Genomic DNA, 11,711 nt, shown 5'->3' with positions numbered 1-11,711 from the left:
CTGTCTTGTTGCCCCGGTCTGAGAGCCCAGCGCTCTCCTGTTGCCCCGGTCTGAGAGCACAGCGCTCTCCTGTTGCCCCGGTCTGAGAGCACAGCGCTGTGTTGTTGCCCCGGTCTGAGAACACAGCGCTGTCTTGTTGCCCCGGTCTGAGAGCACAGCGCTGTCTTGTTGCCCCGGTCTGAGAGCACAGCGCTGTCTTGTTGCCCCGGTCTGAGAGCCCAGCGCTCTCCTGTTGCCCCGGTCTGAGAGCACAGCGCTGTCCTGTTGCCCCGGTCTGAGAACAGAGTGCTGTCTTGTTGCCCCAGTCTGAGAGCACAGCGCTGTCTTGTTGCCCCGGTCTGAGAGCCCAGCGCTCTCCTGTTGCCCCGGTCTGAGAGCACAGCGCTCTCCTGTTGCCCCGGTCTGAGAGCACAGCGCTGTGTTGTTGCCCCGGTCTGAGAGCACAGCGCTGTCTTGTTGCCCCGGTCTGAGAGCACAGCGCTGTCTTGTTGCCCCGGTCTGAGAGCACAGCGCTGTCTTGTTGCCCCGGTCTGAGAGCCCAGCGCTCTCCTGTTGCCCCGGTCTGAGAGCACAGCGCTGTCCTGTTGCCCCGGTCTGAGAACAGAGTGCTGTCTTGTTGCCCCAGTCTGAGAGCACAGCGCTGTCTTGTTGCCCCGGTCTGAGAGCCCAGCGCTCTCCTGTTGCCCCGGTCTGAGAGCACAGCGCTCTCCTGTTGCCCCGGTCTGAGAGCCCAGCGCTGTCTTGTTGCCCCGGTCTGAGAGCCCAGCCCTCTCCTGTTGCCCTGGTCTGAGAGCACAGCGCTGTCTTGTTGCCCCAGTCTGAGAGCACAGCGCTGTCTTGTTGCCCCGGTCTGAGAGCCCAGCGCTCTCCTGTTGCCCCGGTCTGAGAGCACAGCGCTGTCCTGTTGCCCCGGTCTGAGAACAGAGTGCTGTCTTGTTGCCCCAGTCTGAGAGCACAGCGCTGTCTTGTTGCCCCGGTCTGAGAGCCCAGCGCTCTCCTGTTGCCCCGGTCTGAGAGCACAGCGCTCTCCTGTTGCCCCGGTCTGAGAGCACAGCGCTGTGTTGTTGCCCCGGTCTGAGAACACAGCGCTGTCTTGTTGCCCCGGTCTGAGAGCACAGCGCTGTCTTGTTGCCCCGGTCTGAGAGCACAGCGCTGTCTTGTTGCCCCGGTCTGAGAGCCCAGCGCTCTCCTGTTGCCCCGGTCTGAGAGCACAGCGCTGTCCTGTTGCCCCGGTCTGAGAACAGAGTGCTGTCTTGTTGCCCCAGTCTGAGAGCACAGCGCTGTCTTGTTGCCCCGGTCTGAGAGCCCAGCGCTCTCCTGTTGCCCCGGTCTGAGAGCACAGCGCTCTCCTGTTGCCCCGGTCTGAGAGCACAGCGCTGTGTTGTTGCCCCGGTCTGAGAGCACAGCGCTGTCTTGTTGCCCCGGTCTGAGAGCACAGCGCTGTCTTGTTGCCCCGGTCTGAGAGCACAGCGCTGTCTTGTTGCCCCGGTCTGAGAGCCCAGCGCTCTCCTGTTGCCCCGGTCTGAGAGCACAGCGCTGTCCTGTTGCCCCGGTCTGAGAACAGAGTGCTGTCTTGTTGCCCCAGTCTGAGAGCACAGCGCTGTCTTGTTGCCCCGGTCTGAGAGCCCAGCGCTCTCCTGTTGCCCCGGTCTGAGAGCACAGCGCTCTCCTGTTGCCCCGGTCTGAGAGCCCAGCGCTGTCTTGTTGCCCCGGTCTGAGAGCCCAGCCCTCTCCTGTTGCCCTGGTCTGAGAGCACAGCGCTGTCTTGTTGCCCCAGTCTGAGAGCACAGCGCTGTCTTGTTGCCCCGGTCTGAGAGCCCAGCGCTCTCCTGTTGCCCCGGTCTGAGAGCACAGCGCTCTCCTGTTGCCCCGGTCTGAGAGCCCAGCGCTGTCTTGTTGCCCCGGTCTGAGAGCCCAGCCCTCTCCTGTTGCCCTGGTCTGAGAGCACAGCGCTGTCTTGTTGCCCTGGTCTGAGAGCACAGTGCTCTGCTGTTGCCCCGGTTTGAGAGCACAATGCTGCCTTGTTGGCCCGGTATGAGAGTACAGTGCTGTCTTGTTGCCCCGGTCTGAGAGCCCAACCCTCTCCTGTTGCTGGGCTGTTGTCGCCTCCGCTGTCTTGGGTTCTCTGAACTCTGTCTGTCTTTCTCTCTGACCTTTGTCTGTCTGTCTGTCTGTCTCTGCTCTCTGTCCGTTTGTCTCTCTGAGCTCTGGTCGCCTCCGCTGTCTTGGGTTCTCTGAGATCTGGTCGCTTCCGCTGTCTTGGGTTCTCCGGGCTGTGGTCGCTTCCGCTGTCTTGGGTTCTCCGGGCTGTGGTCGCTTCCGCTGTCTTGGGTTCTCCGGGCTGTGGTCGCCTCCCCGTCTTGGGTTCTCTAAACTCTGTCTTTCTCTCTGCCCTTTGTCTGTCTGTCCGCTTGACCTCTGGTGGCCTCCGCTGTTTTCGGATCTCTGAACTCTTTCGATCTGTCTCTCTCTCTGAGCTTTTTCTGTCTGTCTGTCTGTCTCTTTGACCTCTGTCTGTTTATGGCTTTGAGCTTTGTCTGTCTGTCTGTCTCTGCTCTCTGTCTGTTTGTCTCTTTGAGCTCTGGTCGCTTCCGCTGTCTTGGGTTCTCCGGGCTGTGGTCGCTTCCGCTGTCTTGGGTTCTCCGGGCTGTGGTCGCTTCCGCTGTCTTGGGTTCTCCGGGCAGCGGTCGCCACCGCTGTCTTGGGTTCTCCGTGCTGTGGTCGCTTCCGCTGTCTTGGGTTCTCCGGGCTGTGGTCGCCTCCGCTGTCTTGGGTTCTCCGGGCTGTGGTCGCCTCCGCTGTCTTGGGTTCTCCGGGCTGTGGTCGCCTCCGCTGTCTTAGGGTTCTCCGGGCTGTGGTCTCCTCCGCTGTCTTGGGTTCTCCGGGATGTGGTCGCCTCCGCTGTCTTGGGTTCTCCGTGCTGTGGTCGCTTCCGCTGTCTTGGGTTCTCCGGGCTGTGGTCGCCTCCGCTGTCTTGGGTTCTCCGGGCTGTGGTCGCTTCCGCTGTCTTGGGTTCTCCGGGCTGTGGTCGCCTCCGCTGTCTTGGGTTCTCTAAACTCTGTCTTTCTCTCTGACCTTTGTCTGTCTTTCCCCTTGACGTCTGGTGGCCTCCGCTGTTTTCGGATCTCTGAACTCTTTCTATCTGTCTCTCTCTCTGAGCTTTTTCTGTCTGCCTTTCTCTTTGACCTCTGTTTGTTTATGTCTTTGAGCTTTGTCTGTCTGTCTGTCTCTGCTCTCTGTCTGTTTGTCTTTCTGAGCTCTGGTCGCTTCCACTGTCTTGGGTTCTCCGGGCTCTTGTCGCTTCCCCTGTCTTGGGTTCTTCGGACTGTGGTCGCCTCTGCTGTATTGGGTTCTCCGGGCTGTGGTTGCCTCCGCTTTCTTGGGTTCTCCGGGCTGTGGTCGCCTCCGCTGTCTTGGGTTCTCCGGGCTGTGGTCGCCTCCGCTGTCTTGTGTTCTCCGGGCTGTGGTCGCCTCCGCTGTCTTGGGTTCTCCGTGCTGTGGTCGCTTCCGCTGTCTTGGGTTCTCCGGGCTGTGGTCGCCTCCGCTGTCTTGGGTTCTACGGGCTGTGGTCGCCTCCGCTGTCTTGGGTTCTCCGGGCTGTGGTCGCCTCCGCTGTCTTGGGTTCTCCAGGCTGTGGTCTCCTCCGCTGTCTTGGGTTCTCCGGGCTGTGGTCGCCTCCCCTGTCTTGGGTTTTCCGGGCTGTGGTCGCCTCCGCTGTCTTGGGTTCTCCATGCTGTGGTCGCTTCCGCTGTCTTGGTTCTCCGGGCTGTGGTCGCCTCCGCTGTCTTGGGTTCTCCGGGCTGTGGTCGCCTCCGCTGTCTTGGGTTCTCCGGGCTGTGGTCGCTTCCGCTGTCTTGGGTTCTCCGGGCTGTGGTCGCCTCCGCTGTCTTGGGTTCTCCGGGCTGTGGTCGCCTCCGCTGTCTTGGGTTCTCCGGGCTGTGGTCGCCTCCGCTGTCTTGGGTTCTCCGGGCTGTGGTCGCCTCCCCTGTCTTGGGTTCTCCGGGCTGTGGTTGCCTCCGCTGTCTTGGGTTCTCCATGCTGTGGTCGCTTCCGCTGTCTTGGTTCTCCGGGCTGTGGTCGCCTCCGCTGTCTTGGGTTCTCCGGGCTGTGGTCGCTTCCGCTGTCTTGGGTTCTCCGAGCTGTGGTCGCTTCCGCTGTTTTGGGTTCTGCGGGCAGCGGTCGCCTCCGCTGTCTTGGGTTCTCCGGGCTGTGGTCGCTTCCGCTGTCCTGGGTTCTCCGTGCTGTGGTCGCCTCCGCTGTCTTTGGTTCTCCGGGCTGTGGTCGTTTCCGCTGTCTTGGGATCTCTGGGCTGTGGTCGCCTCCGCTGTCTTGGGTTCTCTAAACTCTTTCTTTCTCTCTGACCTTTGTCTGTCTGTCCCCTTGACCTCTGGTGGCCTCCGCTGTTTTTGATTCTCTGAACTCTTTCTATCTTTCTCTCTCTCTGTGCTTTGTCTGTCTTTCTGTCTCTTTGACCTCTGTCTTTTTATGTCTTTGATCTTTGTCTGTCTGTCTCTCTCTGCTGTCTGTCTGTTTGTCCCTCTGAGCTCTGGTCGCCTCCGCTGTCTTGGGTTCTCCGGGCTGTGGTGGCTTCCGCTGTGTTGGGTTCTCCGGGCTGTGGTCGCCTCCCCTGTCTTCGGTTCTCCGGGCTGTGGTTGCCTCCGCTGTCTTGGGTTCTCTAAACTCTTTCTGTCTCTCTGACCATTGTCTGTCTGTCCACTTGACCTCTGGTGGCCTCCGCTGTTCTTTGAACTCTTTCTATCTGTCTCTCTCTCTGAGCTTTTTCTTTCTGTCTTTCTCTTTGATCTCTGTCTGTTTATGTCTTTGAGCTTTGTCTGTCTGTCTCTCTCTGCTCTCTGTTTGTCTCAGTGAGCTCTGGTCGACTCCGCTGTCTTGGGATCTCCGGGCTGTGGTCGCTTCCGCTGTCTTGGGTTCTCCGGGCTGTGGTCGCCTCCGCTGTCTTGGGTTCTCCGGGCTGTGGTCACCTCTGCTGTCTTGGGATCTCCGGGCTGTGGTCGCTTCCGCTGTCTTGGGTTCTCCGGGCTGTGGTCGCCTCCGCTGTCTTGGGTTCTCCGGGCTGTGGTCGCTTCCGCTGTCTTGGATTCTCCGTGCTGTGGTCGCCTCTGCTGTATTGGGTTCTCCGGGCTGTGGTCGCCTCCGCTTTCTTGGGTTCTCCGGGCTGTGGTCGCCTCCGCTGTCTTGGGTTCTCCGGGCTGTGGTCGCCTCCGCTGTCTTGTGTTCTCCGGGCTGTGGTCGCCTCCGCTGTCTTGGGTTCTCCGGGCTGTGGTCGCCTCCGCTGTCTTGGGTTCTCCGGGCTGTGGTCGCCTCCGCTGTCTTGGGTTCTCCGGGCTGTGGTCTCCTCCGCTGTCTTGGGTTCTCCGGGCTGTGGTCGCCTCCGCTGTCTTGGGTTCTCCGGGCTGTGGTCGCCTCCGCTGTCTTGGGTTCTCCAGGCTGTGGTCGCTTCTGCTGTTTTGGGTTCTGCGGGCAGCGGTCGCCTCTGCTATCTTGCGTTCTCCGGGCTGTGGTCGCTTCCACTGTCCTGGGTTCTCCGTGCTGTGGTCGCCTCCGCTGTCTTGGGTTCTCCGGGCAGCGGTCGCCTCCGCTGTCTTGGGTTCTCCGGGCTGTGGTCGCCTCTGCTGTCTTGGGTTCTCCGGGCTGTGGTCGCATCCGCTGTCTTGGGTTCTCCGGGCTGTGGTCGCTTGCGCTGTCTTGGGTTCTCCGTTCTGTGGTCGCCTCCGCTGTCTTGGGTTCTCCGTGTTGTGGTCGCCTCCGCTGTCTTGGGTTCTCCGGGCTGTGGTCGCTTCCGCTGTCTTGGGTTCTCCGGGCTGTGGTCGCCTCCGCTGTCTTGGGTTCTCGAAACTCTTTCTATCTCTCTGACCTTTGTCTGTCTGTCCACTTGACCTCTGGTGGCCTCCGCTGTTTTCGGTTCTCTGAACTCTTTCTATCTGTCTCTCTCTCTGAGCTTTTTCTTTCTGTCTTTCTCTTTGACCTCTGTCTGTTAATGTCTTTGAGCTTTGTCTGTCTGTCTCTCTCTGCTCTCTGTTTTTCTCTCTGAGCTCTGGTCGCCTCCCCTGTCTTGGATTCTCCGGGCTGTGGTCGCCTCCGCTGTCTTGGGTTCTCTGTGCTATGGTCACCTCCGCTGTCTTGGGTTCTCTGTGCTGTGGTCGCTTCCGCTGTCTTGGGTTCTCTAAACTCTGTCTTTGTCTCTGACCTTTGTCTGTCTGTCCCCTTGACCTCTGGTGGCCTCCGCTGTTTTCGGATCTCTGAACTCTTTCTATCTGTCTCTCTCTCTCTGAGCTTTTTCTTTCTGTCTTTCTCTTTGATCTCTGTTTGTTTATGTCTTTGACCTTTGTCTATCTGTCTGTCTCTGCTCTCTGTCTGTTTTTCTCTCTGAGCTCTGGTCGCCTCCGCTTTCTTGGGTTATCCGGGCTCTGGTCGCTTCCGCCTTCTTGGGTTCTCCGGGCTTTGGTCGCCTTCCCTGTCTTGGGTTCTCCGGTCTGTGGTCGCCTCCGCTTTCTTGGGTTCTCCGTGCTGTGGTCGCCTCCGCTGTCTTGGGTTCTCTGGGCTGTGGTCGCCTCCGCTGTCTTGGGTTCTCCGGGCTGTGGTCGCTTCCGCTGTCTTGGGGGCTCCGAGCTGTGGTCGCTTCCGCTGTCTTGGGTTCTCCGGGCTGTGGTCGCTTGCGCTGTCTTGGGTTCTCCGTTCTGTGGTCGCCTCCGCTGTCTTGGGTTCTCCGGGCTGTGGTCGCTTCCGCTGTCTTGGGTTCTCCGAGCTGCGGTCGCCTCCGCTATCTTTGGTTCTCCGGGCTTTGGTCGCCTCCGCTGTCTTGGGTTCTCCGGGCTCTGGTCGCTTCCGCCTTCTTGGGTTCTCCGGGCTGTGGTCGCCTACCCTGTGTTGGGTTCTCCGTGCTGTGGTCGCCTCCGCTGTCTTGGGTTCTCCGGGCTGTGGTCGCCTCCGCTGTCTTGGGTTCTCCGGGCTGTGGTCGCTTCTGCTGTCTTGGTTCTCCGGGCTGTGGTCGCTTCCGCTGTCTTGGGTTCTCCGGGCTGTGGTCGCTTCCGCTGTCTTGGGTTCTCCGGGCAGCGGTCGCCTCCGCTGTCTTGGGTTCTCCGTGCTGTGGTCGCTTCCGCTGTCTTGGGCTCTCCGGGCTGTGGTCGCCTCCGCTGTCTTGGGTTCTCCGGGCTGTGGTCGCCTCCGCTGTCTTGGGTTCTCCGGGCTGTGGTCGCATCCGCTGTCTTGGGTTCTCTACAGTCTGTCTTTGTCTCTGACCTTTGTCTGTCTGTCCCCTTGACCTCTGGTGGCCTCCGCTGTTTTCGGATCTCTGACCTCATATCTTTCTCTCTCTCTGAGCTTTTTCTGTCTGTCAGACTCATTGACCTCTGTCTGTTTGTCTTTGAGCTTTGTCTGTCTGTCTGTCTCTGTGTCTGTTTTTCTCTCTGAGCTCTGGTCTTCTCTCTGAGCTCTGGTCGCCTCCGCTGTCTTGGGTTCTCTGGGCTCTGGTCGCTTCCGCCTTCCTGGGTTCTCCGTGCTGTGGTCGCCTCCGCTGTCTTGGGTTCTCCGTGCTGTGGTCGCCTCCGCTGTCTTGGGTTCTCCGGGCTGTGGTCGCTTCCGCTGTCTTGGGTTCTCTGGGCTGTGGTCGCTTCCGCTGTCTTGGGTTCTCCGGGCTGTGGTCGCCTCCGCTGTCTTGGGTTCTCCGGGCTGTGGTCGCTTCCGCTGTCTTGGGTTCTCCGGGCTGTGGTCGCCTCCGCTGTCTTGGGTTCTCCGGGCTGTGGTCGCCTACGCTGTCTTGGGTTCTCTAAACTCTGTCTTTCTCTCTGACCTTTGTCTGTCTTTCACTTTGACCTCTGGTGGCCTCCGCTGTTTTCCGATCTCTGAACTCTTTCTATCTGTCTCTCTCTCTGAGCTTTTTCTGTCTGTCTGTCTCTTTGACCTCTGTTTGTTTATGTCTTTGAGCTTTGTCTGTCTGTCTGTCTCTGCTCTCTGTCTGTTTTTCTCTCTGAGCTCTGGTCGCCTCCGCTGTCTTGGGTTCTCCGGGCTCTGGTCGCTTCCGCCTTCTTGGGTTCTCTGGGCTGAGGTCGCCTCCCCTGTCTTGGGTTCTCCGGGCTGTTGTCGCTTCCGCCTTCTTGGGTTCTCTGGGCTGAGGTCGCCTCCCCTGTCTTGGGTTCTCCGGGCTGTGGTCGCCTCCGCTGTCTTGGGTTCTCCGGGCTGTGGTCACCTCCGCTGTCTTGGGTTCTCCCTGCTGTGGTCGCTTCCGCTGTCTTGGGTTCTCCGGGCTGTGGTCGCTTCCGCTTTCTTGGGATCTCCGGGCTGTGGTCGCCTCCGCTGTCTTGGGTTCTCCGGGCTGTGGTCGCCTCCGCTGTCTTGGGTTCCCCCGGCTGTGGTCGCTTCCGCTGTCTTGGGTTCTCCGGGCTGTGGTCGCTTCCGCTGTCCTGGGTTCACCGGGCAGCGGTCGCATCCGCTGTCTTGGGTTCTCTGTGCTGTGGTCGCCTCCGCTGTCTTGGGTTCTCCGGGCTGTGGTCGCCTCCGCTGTCTTGCGTTCGCTAAACCATGTCTTTCTCTCTGATCTTTGTCTGTCTGTCCCCTTGACCTCTGGTGGCCTCCGCTGTTTTCGGATCTTTGATCTCTTTCTATCTTTCTCTCTCTCTCTGAGCTTTGTCTGTCTGTCTCTTTGACCTCTGTCTGTTTATGTCTTTGAGCTTTGTCTGTCTGTCTGTCTCTGCTCTCTGTCTGTTTGTCCCTCTGAGCTCTGGTCGTCTCCGCTGTCTTGGGTTCTCCGGGCTGTGGTCGCTTCCACTGTCTTGGGTTCTCCGGGCTGTGGTCGCCTCCGCTATCTTGGGTTCTCCGTGCTGTGGTCGCCTCCGCTGTCTTGGGTTCTCCGGGCTGTGGTCGCCTCCCCTGTCTTGGGTTCTCCGGGCTGTGGTCGCTTCCGCTGTCTTGGGTTCTCCTGGCTGTGGTCGCTTCCGCTGTCTTGGGTTCTCCGGGCTGTGGTCGCCTCCGCTGTATTTGGTTCTCCGGGCTGTGGTCGCTTCCGCTGTCTTGGGTTCTCCGGGCTGTGGTCGCTTCCGCTGTCTTGGGTTCTCCGGGCAGCGGTCGCCTCCGCTGTCTTGGGTTCTCCGGGCTGTGGTCGTTTCCGCTGTCTTGGGTTCTCCGGGCTGTGGTCGCTTCCGCTGTCTTGGGTTCTCCGGGCTGTGGTCGCCTCCCCTGTCTTGGGTTCTCCGGGCTGTGGTTGCCTCCCCTATCTTGGGTTCTCCGGGCTGTGGTCGCCTCCGCTGTCTTGGGTTCTCCATGCTGTGGTCGCTTCCGCTGTCTTGGTTCTCCGGGCTGTGGTCGCCTCCCCTGTCTTGGGTTCTCCGGGCTGTGGTTGCCTCCCCTGTCTTGGGTTCTCCGGGCTGTGGTCGCCTCCGCTGTCTTGGGTTCTCCATGCTGTGGTCGCTTCCGCTGTCTTGGTTCTCCGGGCTGTGGTCGCCTCCGCTGTCTTGGGTTCTCCGGGCTGTGGTCGCCTCTGCTGTCTTGGGTTGTCCGGGCTGTGGTCGCCTCCGCTGTCTTGGGTTCTCCGTGCTGTGGTCGCTTCCGCTGTCTTGGGTTGTCCGGGCTGTGGTCGCCTCCGCTGTCTTGGGTTCTCCGGGCTGTGGTCGCCTCCGCTGTCTTGGGTTCTCCGGGCTGTGGTCGCCTCCGCTGTCTTGGGTTCTCCGGGCTGTGGTCTCCTCCGCTGTCTTGGGTTCTCCGGGATGTGGTCGCCTCCGCTGTCTTGGGTTCTCCGTGCTGTGGTCGCTTCCGCTGTCTTGGTTTCTCCGGGCTGTGGTCGCCTCCGCTGTCTTGGGTTCTCCGGGCTGTGGTCGCTTCCGCTGTCTTGGGTTCTCCGGGCTGTGGTCGCCTCCGCTGTCTTGGTTTCTCCGGGCTGTGGTCGCCTCCGCTGTCTTGGGTTCTCCGGGCTGTGGTCGCTTCCGCTGTCTTGGGTTCTCCGGGCTGTGGTCGCCTCCGCTGTCTTGGGTTCTCTAAACTCTGTCTTTCTCTCTGACCTTTGTCTGTCTTTCCCCTTGACGTCTGGTGGCCTCCGCTGTTTTCGGATCTCTGAGCTCTTTCTATCTGTCTCTCTCTCTGAGCTTTTTCTGTCTGCCTTTCTCTTTGACCTCTGTTTGTTTATGTCTTTGAGCTTTGTCTGTCTGTCTGTCTCTGCTCTCTGTCTGTTTGTCTTTCTGAGCTCTGGTCGCTTCCACTGTCTTGGGTTCTCCGGGCTCTTGTCGCTTCCCCTGTCTTGGGTTCTTCGGACTGTGGTCGCCTCTGCTGTATTGGGTTCTCCGGACTGTGGTTGCCTCCGCTTTCTTGGGTTCTCCGGGCTGTGGTCGCCTCCGCTGTCTTGGGTTCTCCGGGCTGTGGTCGCCTCCGCTGTCTTGTGTTCTCCGGGCTGTGGTCGCCTCCGCTGTCTTGGGTTCTCCGTGCTGTGGTCGCTTCCGCTGTCTTGGGTTCTCCGGGCTGTGGTCGCCTCCGCTGTCTTGGGTTGTCCGGGCTGTGGTCGCCTCCGCTGTCTTGGGTTCTCCGGGCTGTGGTCGCCTCCCCTGTCTTGGGTTCTCCGGGCTGTGGTCGCCTCCGCTGTCTTAGGTTCTCCATGCTGTGGTCGCTTCCGCTGTCTTGGTTCTCCGGGCTGTGGTCGCCTCCGCTGTCTTGGGTTCTCCGGGCTGTGGTCGCCTCCGCTGTCTTGGGTTGTCCGGGCTGTGGTCGCCTCCGCTGTCTTGGGTTCTCCGTGCTGTGGTCGCTTCCGCTGTCTTGGGTTGTCCGGGCTGTGGTCGCCTCCGCTGTCTTGGGTTCTCCGGGCTGTGGTCGCCTCCGCTGTCTTGGGTTCTCCGGGCTGTGGTCGCCTCCGCTGTCTTGGGTTCTCCGGGCTGTGGTCTCCTCCGCTGTCTTGGGTTCTCCGGGATGTGGTCGCCTCCGCTGTCTTGGGTTCTCCGTGCTGTGGTCGCTTCCGCTGTCTTGGTTTCTCCGGGCTGTGGTCGCCTCCGCTGTCTTGGGTTCTCCGGGCTGTGGTCGCTTCCGCTGTCTTGGGTTCTCCGGGCTGTGGTCGCCTCCGCTGTCTTGGGTTCTCTAAACTCTTTCTTCCTCTCTGACCTTTGTCTGTCTTTCCGCTTGACCTCTGGTATCCTCCGCTGTTTTCTGTTCTCTGAACTCTTTCTATTTTTCTCTCTCTCTAAGCTTTGTCTGTCTTTCTGTCTCTTTGACCTCTGTCTGTTTATGTCTTTGAGCTTTGTCTGTCCATCTCTCTCTGCTGTCTGTCTGTTTGTCCCTCTGAGCTCTGGTCGCCTCCGCTGTCTTGGGTTCTCCGGGCTGTGGTCGCTTCCACTGTCTTGGGTTCTCCGGGCTGTGGTCGCCTCCGCTATCTTGGGTTCTCCGTGCTGTGGTCGCCTCCGCTGTCTTGGGTTCTCCGGGCTGTGGTCGCCTCCGCTGTCTTGGGTTCTCTAAACTCTGTCTTTCTCTCTGACCTTTGTCTGTCTTTCCCCTTGACGTCTGGTGGCCTCCGCTGTTTTCGGATCTCTGAGCTCTTTCTATCTGTCTCTCTCTCTGAGCTTTTTCTGTCTGCCTTTCTCTTTGACCTCTGTTTGTTTATGTCTTTGAGCTTTGTCTGTCTGTCTGTCTCTGCTCTCTGTCTGTTTGTCTTTCTGAGCTCTGGTCGCTTCCACTGTCTTGGGTTCTCCGGGCTCTTGTCGCTTCCCCTGTCTTGGGTTCTT

The sequence above is a fragment of the Amphiprion ocellaris genome, chromosome 12 (genome assembly GCF_022539595.1).
Source record: "Amphiprion ocellaris isolate individual 3 ecotype Okinawa chromosome 12, ASM2253959v1, whole genome shotgun sequence".
NCBI lineage: Eukaryota > Metazoa > Chordata > Actinopteri > Pomacentridae > Amphiprion > Amphiprion ocellaris.
The sequence above is the reverse complement of the archived record's forward strand: the minus strand, read 5'-3'. Positions refer to the sequence as shown.